Raw genomic sequence first — 12,302 nt, forward strand, 5'->3', positions numbered from 1 at the left:
CTCAGCCTCTGAGATGTTTCAGGCCATCCGGAACTGAGAATTAGAAACAGTGTAATCCACCATCCACCCCAAAACTGAACACTTCACAATGGGCAAGGAGCGGGCCTGGTGTAAACGACCTTGGAACGACCAGTTTGAGCCACAGGAGAGGCTACAGAGGGTGAGAGTGCTTGTGGTACAGGTACCGGCTCTGCATCACAGAGAAGCCGGCGCCACCTTGCGCACCAAACGCTGGTTTGAGTAGGCTGCGGGGATTGGGGGGCCATGACAGGAAGGAGGATCCTTGGGGTTTCCCTGCCAGCCAGACTAGCTAAAATCAGCAAGGTGGAAGTTCATTGAGTGACCCTGCCTCAAAACCTAAAGTGGAGAGCAAGAAGACACCCAGAGTCGACCTCTGTCCTCTCTGAGCACGCACACCGGCGCTTAAACATGAGCACGCATGCGCACATGGTCGGTTTGGCTGGTTTCATAAAATACCTACATCTGGATTCTTCGGACTCGGAAGACTCTTTTCATGCATCACCCACCCTAACCAGAAGTGGTCGATGCCGGCTTCTTCCAGAAATAGTTCTGTTTGCCTCTTCCCCGTGAGCTCCTACCGTCAATTCATTATCTTCTGCCAGGCATCCTCTTGGGTCTCCTAAACACCTGCAAAGCTGAAGCCCTCCTTATGTGTGTCTTCTAATGACTGTGAGCCTTGAATGTCAGTTCTGCGCTCGGGAACTTTAGGTGTCCCAAAACACTGTGTTCTTAACACCAGGCTGCAGTTTTTAATTGGCCACTTCTGCATAGTCAAGTTCAATCAGCCTGTGCATAAAGAAGGAAGGACGAAGAGAGGAGGAGGAGGAGGAAAAGAGGGGAGAGGAAGAACAGGAGGAGAAGCAGGAAGAGGAGGAGGAAGAGAGAGGAGAAGAAGAACAGGAGGAGGAAGAGGAAGAAGAGGAGTAAGAGAGAGAACAGGAGGAGGAAGAAAGGGGAGAGGAAGAACAGGAGGAAGAGGAAGAAGAGGAGGAAGGGGGAGAGGAAGAACAGAGAAGGAGGAAGAGGAAGAGAGGGAAGAGGAAGATCAGGAGGAGGAGGAGGAGGAGAAGAGGAGGAAGGAAAGCCCTTTTTTTTTTTTTTTTTTTTTTTTTTTGGAGCTGGGGACCGAACCCAGGGCTTTGCGCTTGCTAGCCAAGCACTCTACCACTGAGCTAAATCCCCAAACCCCCCCCCCTTGCCTTTCTTATATGTCTAAATATTCAAGAGCCCAAGGCAGAGGTAGTCCCCAGTGACACTCAGGAGCTGCAGGCTGGAACCCGCTAAGACTTTCAGACAGGCTGACCAGAGCACTAGAACAAATGTCAGGGGATAGTTCCTGCAAAGAGGCTCCAAAAATAATGTAAAATTGTTCTGTCCTTTTAAAAATGGAAAATGCCTTGGCAGGGTGATGTACTGTTTGCCTGGCTGCATTTTCTCCCTGTCTCCGGCAAGGCTTGAAAAGTGCTGGTAGTTCTGCCCCATCGAGCAGAGCTCGGCGTAACTGGACCACGTCTAATGCTTGTGCCATGCAAATGAAGATTGAGACTTCTGTCTCCTTTGATCTGTGTGACTAAATGCTCAGGGGGGATAGTTTGTTTCCTTTCGACCCTCTGGTGGAGAGAGGCTCTAACAATACCTGTTGGCTCACTCTTCCCATCTGCAATAGATGTGACTCTGGTGCTAGAGAGGAAGCTGGGAAGGGTTCCTCTGAACAGCTCTCCCTGTGAAGAATGCTCTTTCCGTGTCCGCCCCCACCCCCACCCTGGGGCAAAGTTTGGGAGGGAATTAAGGAGTGTGAAGGGCATGCTGGTGCTGGGTGGTCTGCAGGGAGTCACACAGGCTGACTGGAAGAGACCAGAGCACATTCCTAAGGCAGAGCTGGACAGGCAGCTGAGTCGTGGCTGGGATTCCCAGCCAGATTCTCTTCTGGCTTTTTCTGGCACCCAGTCCTAGACAGGGTCTAGGGAAGGAGGGAGTAGGAATGGCCGAGCCGGAGAAGCCAGCCTTGTCCACGATGACCTATTCAGTCTTAGCCTTTGCGCTTCCTGCCAAGAAGCAGGATGATCAGAACGGTGCTAGGAGGATCTGAATGCTTTCCCTGTATTGAGGAGGTCTGTGGAAACACACTCGCAGGAAATCAATAGCTCTGAGCACCATCAGAGCTTCCAGCCCTCTAAATTGTCTTTGCAGGGCTCTTGGAGCCACATTCATAATGAAAGGAAGCATGCCCACCACCCCAGACTCGACTCCTCCTCCAGTGCCCCCCTACTTGACTCCTCCTCCAGTGCCCCCCACTTGACTCCTCCTCCAGTGCCCCCACTTGACTCCTCCTCCAGTGCCCCCCACTTGACTCCTCCTCCAGTGCCCCCACTTGACTCCTCCTCCAGTGCCCCCCACTTGACTCCTCCTCCAGTGCCCCACTTGACTCCTCCTCCAGTGCCCCCCACTTGACTCCTCCTCCAGTGCCCCCCACTTGACTCCTCCTCCAGTGCCCCCCCACTTGACTCCTCCTCCAGTGCCTTATTTAAAAAGGCACTCCACAAGAAAGATTTTGTTTAAAGGCAGAAAAAACAATCTATAAATTCCGATTCCGGCCACTAATTAATTTTTAAAATCAATATCTCTCTCTCTCTCTCTCTCTCTCTCTCTCTCTCTCTCATCTCCCGCCATACCATTCAGCGAGGACATGAGGGTACAGTTCATTCTGGAGGTGGGACATTAGACAATATCTCCTTTTCCTGGGAAGACACAGCACAAATGTCAATTCATTGTCGATAGGGAGCCAAGGATAGACCAAGTAAGGATCCTACCAAAGCCCAACTTGTAAACCAGTTAGTTTATTAGGGTTACTCACAGGAGGAGGAGCAGGTGGCTGTTCATTCCAGGAGTGTAGGTGGATGGGGGTTGCTTACAGGAAGGTCAGTGACTCAAAGGCAGCTGCCTCCCGCCACCCACCCCAACACAGGTGACAACCTACGGAAGCTGAAACCCCGGACAACTCAGAATAGCTTGTCTAATCTGGATGAAGAAGCTGCCCCAGGTGTGGCTGCCTCCCTCCTTCTCCTCAGCCATTGTTTAACCCTAGGGAGGGACCTTGTGAATCTGTTACATTTCAGCTCCCTGGGATTTGTAAAGCTGTTTACTTGCTGAGTCTCAGGAGCCTCCTTCCTCCTTTCGGAGAGGAATATTTCAATTCCGAGGAAATCGCTACACAACGCTCTGTGACAGGAAGATGTTTGTCAGTCAGCTCTGTGTGCTTGGGCTCTGTGAGCCAGGACATGATAGTGCACAAGGAGGATGGGATGAATGGAGGATGGGATGAATGCATGCGCGCAGAGATACCCAGTCCAGTGATATCCAAAGGAACCAATGCACTGTGGGGGCAGGAAATCCCTGTAGAAGAGAAGCTAAAATCTCCCTTGGATGGATACTGTATCCGTTTGCTCTGTGCGCCAACCAGAACGCTGCAGACTGGGCATCTCAACAACAGAAATTTGTCGTCACACTGTTCTGAAGACTGAGAATCCATGATCAGATTATCTGCATGAGGGTTTGTTTTCTTCTGAGCCCCACCCCCATCTCTAAAGACTTCTTTATTTTACATGTATGAGCTTTTGCCTGTATGTATGTGTGGGTACCGTGTACATGCTTGGAACCCGTCGAGGTGAGAAGATGTCAGATCCCCTGGAACTGGAGTTACAATGGTTGTGAGCCATCATTTGGATGCTGATAATTGGGCCAGGGTTCTCTCTAAGAACAGCAAACGCTCTTGACCACTGAGCCATCCCTGGAGCCCTGAGGTCTCTCTTTTTGCCAGCAAATGGCCACCGGCTAGTTGTCCCATTTAGGTGTCTGTGAATGTCCTGTGCGTACATTCTCTCCTCACAGACACACGGATGAGATGGATGGGGATCCAAGCTAAAGGTCTCACCTAACCCTGGCATTTTTCCTTTCGAAGTCCTGCTTCCAAAAGCAATCCCATCCAGGGATTCTGGGGATCCTGGCTTTGCACAATGGGGCCGGGGGCACGTTTCAGCCTGTAACAGACTAGACTCTTCTCACATGAGCAGTCAGTACTTAGGTGATTTGGAGAATGAAACAGTATTGGTGCCGTTTCCTGCCACGTGAGGAAAGCCTGCCTTTTCCAGGTCATTCCTCCCACACTGGCCAAATGTCCTTCCATGTAAACCCTGCTTTCAGCAGCCTCCTCTTTCCTCTCCTTCTCTTCCTTCTCTTCCTCTCCCCACAGTCCCATATCTTGGGTAATTTCATACATGAATACAATGTATCGATCTTATCCATTTCCACCCTAGCTCTCCCACTCCCCCATAATCCCTAGCAGGTCTCCCTCCCACCCTGTTTTTCTCTGTCTTCTCAGAGGCAGACTATTTTCTGAACAAGGCGGGATGCCAAACGCGCACCTCCCAGCCAAGCTTCGTCCTCACCCTCTGTATCACTTGGGGTAGGACACTCAAAGTCACCGAATGCCAGGCGTCTCATCTTTAAGGGCTAATCATTCTGCCTGCTGTCTTCCCAGCATCCCGGGGATGCTCCCACAGGTGGCATGCCCGGGCTTCCTAAAGCAGGTAGTTATGCAAACAGATCCTGCTCATCTTTCTCTGGGATCTAGCCAGATAAGTGTAGCTCTCTTTGCAATCGATGGAGACCATTACAGAAAGCCACAAACAATCAAAATGCAGGGTCATGGAGCCCAGTCCCAGTGTGTAGACATGCAATGCAACTCCTGCATATAAGGCTCGGGGATCATTTAGGAGAGAGAGCAGAAAGAACCAGAGAAGCAGTGGGTTGTCCAAGGTTACACCCATGAAGTCTCATCAACACCGCTACTTGAACATGACCTGAAGAAAGGCACCAACATACAGGCAAGATGGACAGAGGGACGCTCACGAGGCCTCAACTCTAAATGAAGAACTACGGGTGATTTAGGAATGCTGACAGAGGGAAAAATAGCCTTCCCCAGGGAAGAGCCCACCAAATAGATATCCAATACTAAATTGTCAGCCCTGGATGTATATACGTAGAAGTAACATCATAGAGACTAAGTAGGTTGTATTTAGAGATATATAGTGTATTGTTGATATAGGTATAGATATCACATATCTATGGTTAATAACATGTTAATGTAAATATTTACATATTAATTATATTTAATGTTAATCATATAAAATAATAATAATTTAAGATATAATTTTAAAAGAGGCCACACATTTTAAACAGAGGAAAGGTGGGTATATAGGAGGGTTTGAAAGGAGGAAAAGGAAGGGGAAATAATGTAATTACATCATCCCAAAATGTTTTGGTTCCTCTTTTGGTTTTATTTTAAAGGGAGTCTTATGTCTATAGGGGGTTAGAGGGGAAGTCTCAGGGCAGGAGAGGCGCATTTACCTGGAGAACCCGTTTTTAAAATATGATTCTATATTAAGATCCAACACAAATGCATTAGGAAGCAGAGCAGGAGGTTGGCATGTCGTGAAAAACTCCGGAAGATTTCGAGCAATTCCTGTGCTCGCCGCAGTCTACACGTTCTCGCCATCCTGAGCACTGGACACAGGAAAGTTCCAGGCTCGTGGGCTGCACACTCGAAGACGTACAAGGCTGCTCCCACTGACTGACGGCAAGCAATACCAAGACATACGGCAACATGAAAAAAAAATTCAGGTGCAGAAGAATCAGATGCCACCATTTTTTAAAAAAACAGAAGTGAAATCAGTTTACACCTGTAAACCCAGCATTTAGGAAGCTGGGGCTAGCCTGGGCTACATAGTCAGATCTCGTCTCACAACAACAACAACAACAACAACAACAACGAAAAGTAAAGGAAGTTTACAAATGCCTGTGAATTAAAGCCTAGGAGCCCAGAGACAGGGGAAAGAAAAGGTCCTTAGGCTAAAAACCCTCCACAGTATGAGATTTTCTCTTGGCAATGTGTGCAGTTACCTTGTTTTACTATTATTAATTTTTAGTGTGTCATTTTGAAAGCAGTAGTCCCGTTTTTAAAATTAATTATCATTATTCAAAGGAGGGGGTTTTTTTCTGAAAAAAAAAAAAAAAGATAAGAAAACCGCCCACTATTAGATGATACTGACAATGAGGTGGTATTTTGGGCAATCGTGCATAGTAATTGAATGGTCCTGAAACTGAACGTTTAATTTTCCTTTCTGTTTAGCGTCTGAAATGTGTTTATCTGGTATTTCTCCCTATGCGCAAAGGAGATAAAGGCATTGGGCCACACAACCCATAAGATTCTCTCCACAGGCAACTTTTTTTTTTTTTTTTTGGTTCTTTTTTCCGGAGCTGGGGACCGAACCCAGGGCCTTGCGCTTCCTAGGCAAGCGCTCTACCACTGAGCTAAATCCCCAACCCCTACAGGCAACATTTTAGCTGTAAGAGTTTAACTCCAAAACTAAAAAGAAAGGGGGTGGGGTGGGAATCAAGGGTGGGAGAGATGGCTCAGTGGTTAAGAGCACGGACACTCTTCCAAAGAAGACAGGTTTGGTTCCCTGCACCAAGTGGCACGCAACCAGCTGTAACTCCAATTAAAGGGATCTGATGCCCCCTTCTGGCCTCCACTGGTACTGCATGCACCTGTATGCATACACATATGTAGGCAAACACATACAAAGAATAAATAAACAAGAATCCGGTTTTTTAAATGAAGTCATCAAATTCTTTTCTAGTTGTTTGGGGTTTTTTTTTGGTTGGTCGGGTTTTCATATGCATGAGTGTAGGTGTAGTCTGTGGACCATTGTTCATGGCTGGTACCCATGGGGGCCACAAGAGGGCAGCATATCTCCTAGAACTAGCAATACAAGCAGTTGCGAACCACTGTGTGGGTGCTGGAAATTGAACCTGGGTACTCCGGAAATTGAACTTGGGTACTCCGAAAGAGCAGCCAGTGCTCTTAACCTCTAAGCCATCTCAGTCCCAATCACTAATTAATAAGGTGTGGCGATCCTGGGCTCAAGGCAGACTGTTGATTTTCCCAGAAAAGTTGAGCATGGTGGCCCATTCCTTTAATCCCGCATTTGGGAGGTAGAGGCAGGAAGATTCATATGAGTTCAAAGCCAGCCTGCTCTATATAGTGAGTTCCAGTTCAGCCAGGGTTACATTGCAAGACTCTATCTCAAACAACAACAACAACAACATTTGAAACCTGCCTGTGGGGGCTGGAGAGATGGCTCAGTGGTTAAGAGCACTGACTGCTCTTCCAGAGGTCCTGAGTTCAATTCCCAGCAACCACATGGTGGCTCACAACCATCTGTAATGAGATCTGGTGCCCCCTTCTGGCGTGTCTGAAGACAGCTACAGTGTACTGATATGTAATAAATGAATAAATCTTTAAAAAAAAAAAAAAGAAAGAAAAGAAACCTGCCTGTGTTATGGAGTAAGTCTCCAGGCAGCTTGTGTGAAACCGAGACCCTGTCTCAAAACAGACAAAGAGCACAGGGCTGGTGAGACTGGCTCAGCGGGTAAAACAATCTAGGTGACAGAGTCCCCAGAACCATGGTAGAAGGACAAGACCAACTTCAGAAAGTTATCCCCTGACTCTCTCTCTCTTTCTCTCTCTCTCTCTCTCTCTCTCTCTCTCTCTCTCTCTCTCTCTCTCTCTCTCTCTCTCCTGACTCTCCCTCTCTCTCCTGTCTCTCTCTCTCCTGACTCTCTCTCCCTCTCTCTCCTGACTCTCTCTCTCTTTCACACACACACACACACACACACACACACACACACACTGTGCACACACGCGATAAGTAAACACAAAAACAAAGTACACAAAAACAAAGTTAAGAGCTCTGGTTACAGGACCCGTGAGGCTCCAACCTAATAGTTACCCTGACAGATGCTGCTCCTGCAGAGGCTAAGGGCAGCGTCACACCTGCAGTGAGGTGACGAATGGCTAAGGAGGTGGTGTCCCTGCTGCAGTGGCTGCAAAAGGTGACAGGAAAGAGGGAGACAGAAGACAGAGGGAGAAGGGGGCTCTTCTGGCTTTCAAAGATGGCGGTCGCATGGTTCTGTTGGGAGGCTGACTGGAAGGACAGTTGTTTGGTTGTTTGGTTTGCTTTGGTCTGGTTTATTGGTTCTTGTGTTTTTCTTGTTGTTTGGACACAGGTTTTCTCTGTGTAGCCCTGGCTGTCCTGAAACTCACTCTGTAGACCAGGCTGGTCTCAAACTCACAGAGATCCGCCTGCCTCTGCCTCCCAAGTGCTGGGATTAAAGGCGTGCGACACCCCCACCAGGCTTGGAAGTAGGTTTTAATTGATTGGGTGTTTGATGTTCGGAATCAAAGCTTTTCGCTTTCTCATTTCAAATTCAATCATGAGCTGGCCCTCTGCAGCTTCTTTATGACGTATACAATAAGAGCTTAGCACTCAGAAGAACTCTCACTGTCTACACCTGACTAAGGATGAGGTTGGGCATAGCAGGACATGTGACTTTGTCCAACCATGAGATTCACCTCCGGCCTCCGATGAGATGAGCCCATGCTCCTACCACCAAGCCTTCTCTACCGTGATAGAGGTAGTACCCCAAACTGTGACCTAAAGTCCTTTCTCCCGGTTACATTAATGAAGCAAGCAACCAATATAGACATCGATAATAGAGTTTACAATATACATATCAACCCAGTCACGGTGGTATATACACCTTTAATCCAGGCATCCGGGAGGCTGAGGGTCTGTGGATCTCTGAGTTTCAGACCAGCTTGGTCTGTGTAGTAAGTTCCAGACCAGCCAGGTCTATATGGTAAGGCCTATCTATACATATTAGAGAGTAGAAGTGGTAAAATTAGGTGGGAAGAGGCTTGGGGGGTGTGGTGAGGGGAAGCTACAAAGTTAAAAACAGCTGTAAGAAAAGACAGCCCTCAGGGTACTGAACAAGGCTGAAGCAGGTGAAGGAGTCCCGGGGATCCCTGGGGGAGGAGCTTCCTAGGCAGAGAGAGAGCTAGTGCAAAGGTCCTCCAGCAGACTTCCGAGTGGATCAGTGAAAAGGCATGGCCGATGATTAGCGGAGGTAGCAAAGGGAAAAGAAAGGCATGGAGCATTCAAGCTGACCCAGGGAACGGGGCTCCTCCAGCAGGGACCGAAGAAGTTTGGCTCCGGTTCCGAGCGCAAGGGGAGGTCAAAGGGATTTGACCTGGTATGGTTCCGGGTCCTGACGCTGCCCACGGGCGTGGGGGGGGGGTGGCGCACAGAAAGGTACAGAGGAGGTAAACTAGCGGGAGTGGGGCAGTTATGAAGCAGGCTGGGAATGCAGGCAGGAGGGGCCCCAGAACAAGATCTACAGGGGAGGCAGAAGGAGTGCGGTCTGAGCTGGTTGTGAACACACAGCAGTGGGAGGAGCCAACAGCTTGGACTTGCAAATGGAGAACAGGGGACTCCAAGCTAGGGAGCCTACTTTAGCGGGAAAATTAGGCCTGCTCTTGAATGGAGGTCTGGCCTGAGCCAGCAATCCGGGATAGGCTGCCTCCTTCCTTCAGAAGGAAGTGGGTTACTAAGGACATGCCTTGACCACATTCTCTTCCTCTTCCCCTCTTCCTCTTCCCCCTCTTTCTCCCCTTCTTCCTTCTCCTTCCCCCCTCTCTCTTCCTCTCCCTCCCTTCCTCCTCCCCTCTTCTTCCCCTCCTCCACTCCCTCCTCTCCCTTTTCCTCCTCCTCCCCTCTTCCTCATCCTTTTCCTCCCCTCCTCCTCTCTCCCTTCCCACTTCCCTCTCTAGCCACCTCGAACTGCCTACAAGCAAAGGCTACACACTGAAACCATAAGCAAAAATCATTTATTTTTTAAACAGGGTCTCTCATGGAGCCCAGGCCGACCTCAAACTCCCCATGTAGCACAAACAGGGTGATGCTGGTGCTGAGTATGTCCTGGAGTCTACTGGTGTCTTCACCACCGTGGAGAAGGTCGGGCCCCACTCCAAGGCTAAAAGGGTCATCGTCTGCTGCTGCACCCAAGTTTGTGATGGGTGTGAACCACGAGAAAAGCGACAACTCACTCAAGATTGTCAGCAATACATCCTGCACCACCAACTGCTTACCCACCACTCCGGCCACGGTCATCCATGACAACTCTGGCATCATGGAAGGACTCATGACCACAGCCCATGCCATCACTGTCACTCAGAAGATAATCCCTCTGGAAAGCTGTGGCGTGTTGGCCGTGGGCTTGCCCAGAACATCATCCCTGCATCCAAGGCTGTGGGCAAGGTCATCCCAGACCAGAACAGGAAGCTCACTTCCCAGCGTATCTGTTGTGGATCTGACATGCCGCCTGGAGAAACCTGCCAAGTACGATGACATCAAGAAGGTGGTGAAGCAGGCATCTGAGGACCCACTAAAGGGCATCCTGGGCTACACTGAGAACCAGGTTGTCTCCTGAGAGTTCAACAGCAACTCCCACTCTTCCACCTTTGATGCTGGGGCTGGCATTGCTCTCAATGACAACTTTATAAAGCTCATTTCCTGGTATGACAATGAATACGGCTACAGCAACAGGGTGGTGGACCTCATGGCCTACATGGCCTCCAAGGAGTAAGAAACCCTGGACCACCCAGCCCAGCAAGGACATTGAGAGCAAGAGAGAGACCCTTGGCTGCTGAGGAGTCCCCATCCCAATTCAGCCCCCATGGTTTCCATCCCAGACCCTCACAATAATGGAAGAGGCCTAGGGAGCCCCCCCTACTCTCTTGAAGTAAACCCAGGACTGGAGAGCAGAATTACAAATGAATATTAGTAAGGTGCTAGCCAGGAGTTCTGTGAGAAGCAGCTAGAATACAGCCCGATGCTCCCCATGCTGAGTCTACACCAGTGTGCTGCTCAAAGGGAAACAGGGGGTAATTTCAAAGGTGGGCTTTGCCGTGTATCGCTGTTTCTGCTGAACGTGAAGAGTTCTGCAAATGACCGACTAGCTTCAGAAGTTCAGGAATCGGGTGGGTTAGATGTGGATTGTCTTGAGTAATAAACCTTTTTTTTTCCTTTGGAGCTGGGGACCGAACCCAGGGTCTTGAGCTAAATCCCCAACCCCAAAAACCTTCTTGCTTGGCGGGATACATCTCTAGATCGAGGCTTCTCAAAGTAAGGCCCTTGGATTAGCTGCACCAACACCGTCTAAGAACCTAATAAAGGTATCTGCTGTCTGAGGTGCCCTACCACCTCACTGAATCAGAAATGCCCAGAGAAAAGGCATGGTGGCGCGTCCCAATCCTTCCAGGGTTCTCTGCACGAGCAACAAGTGCTTTCAACCCTAAGCCCACTCACCAGCCCCAAGAAGTCTTTCTTACAAATTGCCTCTGTATATTATTTTCTCTCATTACTGCATCAAAGTTCCTGGCAACAGCAAGCTAGAAAGGGAGAACCCAATTCAGTTCCCGGCATCCATGTTGGGCAGCTCACGACCACCTGGAAATCCAACTCCAAGGGAACCTGACAGCTCGGGACTCAAAGGCATCTGCGCATGCGCACGCTGTTTACCATACTAAAAGTATTTTAAACAAATGCATAGGCAGGCCCAGAGGTTTGTGTCCATGGTTCCTAATAAATTCAGTAAAGTTGACAATGAAGAATTCATACCACACTGTTCACTTAGAGTTTTCTGTTGCTGTGATTAAACGCCATGACTGGAAGCAACTTGAGGAGGAAAAGGGGTTATTTCATATCGCAGATTACAGGCTGGTCATCCAGGGAAGTCGGGGTAGGAAATCAAGGCAGGAACTTGGAGGCAGGAACTGACGCAGAGACCATGGAGGAACTGCCCTGGCTTGCTTTCCACGGCTTGTGGATACAACCAAGTACCAACTGCCCGGTAGTGGCTCCGCCCACAATGGGCAGAACCCACTTCATGTCAATCATTAGCCAAGGCAATGCCTACAGGTTAATCTTATGTGCCGTTTTCTCAGTTAAAATTCTCTCCCTCCAGATATGTCTAGGTCTGAGTCAAGTTGACAAAAGCCAGCCAGGATATTCACTTTATGCACACAAGCAGGAAGTCGAATCCCACGTAAAACTGATTATGCGGGGCTGGAGAGATGGCTCAGAGGTTAAGAGCACTGTCTGCTCTTCCAGAGGTCCTGAGTTCAATTCCCAGCAACCACATGGTGGCTTACAACCATCTATAATCAGGTCTGGTGCCCTCTTCTGGCCTGCAGGTGCATACATGCAGGCAGAAAGCTGTATGATGTATACATAATAAATAAATAAATGTTTAAAAAAAACTGGTTATGCACACGTGTCTCTTTGCCTTGGCAAGCATCGCACAGCCAAACAACAACAGGG

The 12,302-nt window shown here is 49.0% G+C and overlaps 1 long non-coding RNA gene across 1 annotated transcript; it reads left to right on the forward strand.

The window, feature by feature from the left end:
- Nucleotides 1-8,986: 8,986 nt before the first annotated feature.
- On the forward strand, nt 8,987-11,962 carry LOC148006179 (uncharacterized). The gene is made up of 2 exons (XR_015620544.1): nt 8,987-9,174; nt 9,824-11,962. It is a non-coding gene; the product is annotated as an uncharacterized LOC148006179 (long non-coding RNA).
- Nucleotides 11,963-12,302: the final 340 nt, after the last annotated feature.

The sequence above is a fragment of the Rattus norvegicus genome, chromosome 5 (assembly GCF_021556685.1).
Source record: "Rattus norvegicus strain SHRSP/BbbUtx chromosome 5, alternate assembly SHRSP_T2T, whole genome shotgun sequence".
NCBI lineage: Eukaryota > Metazoa > Chordata > Mammalia > Rodentia > Muridae > Rattus > Rattus norvegicus.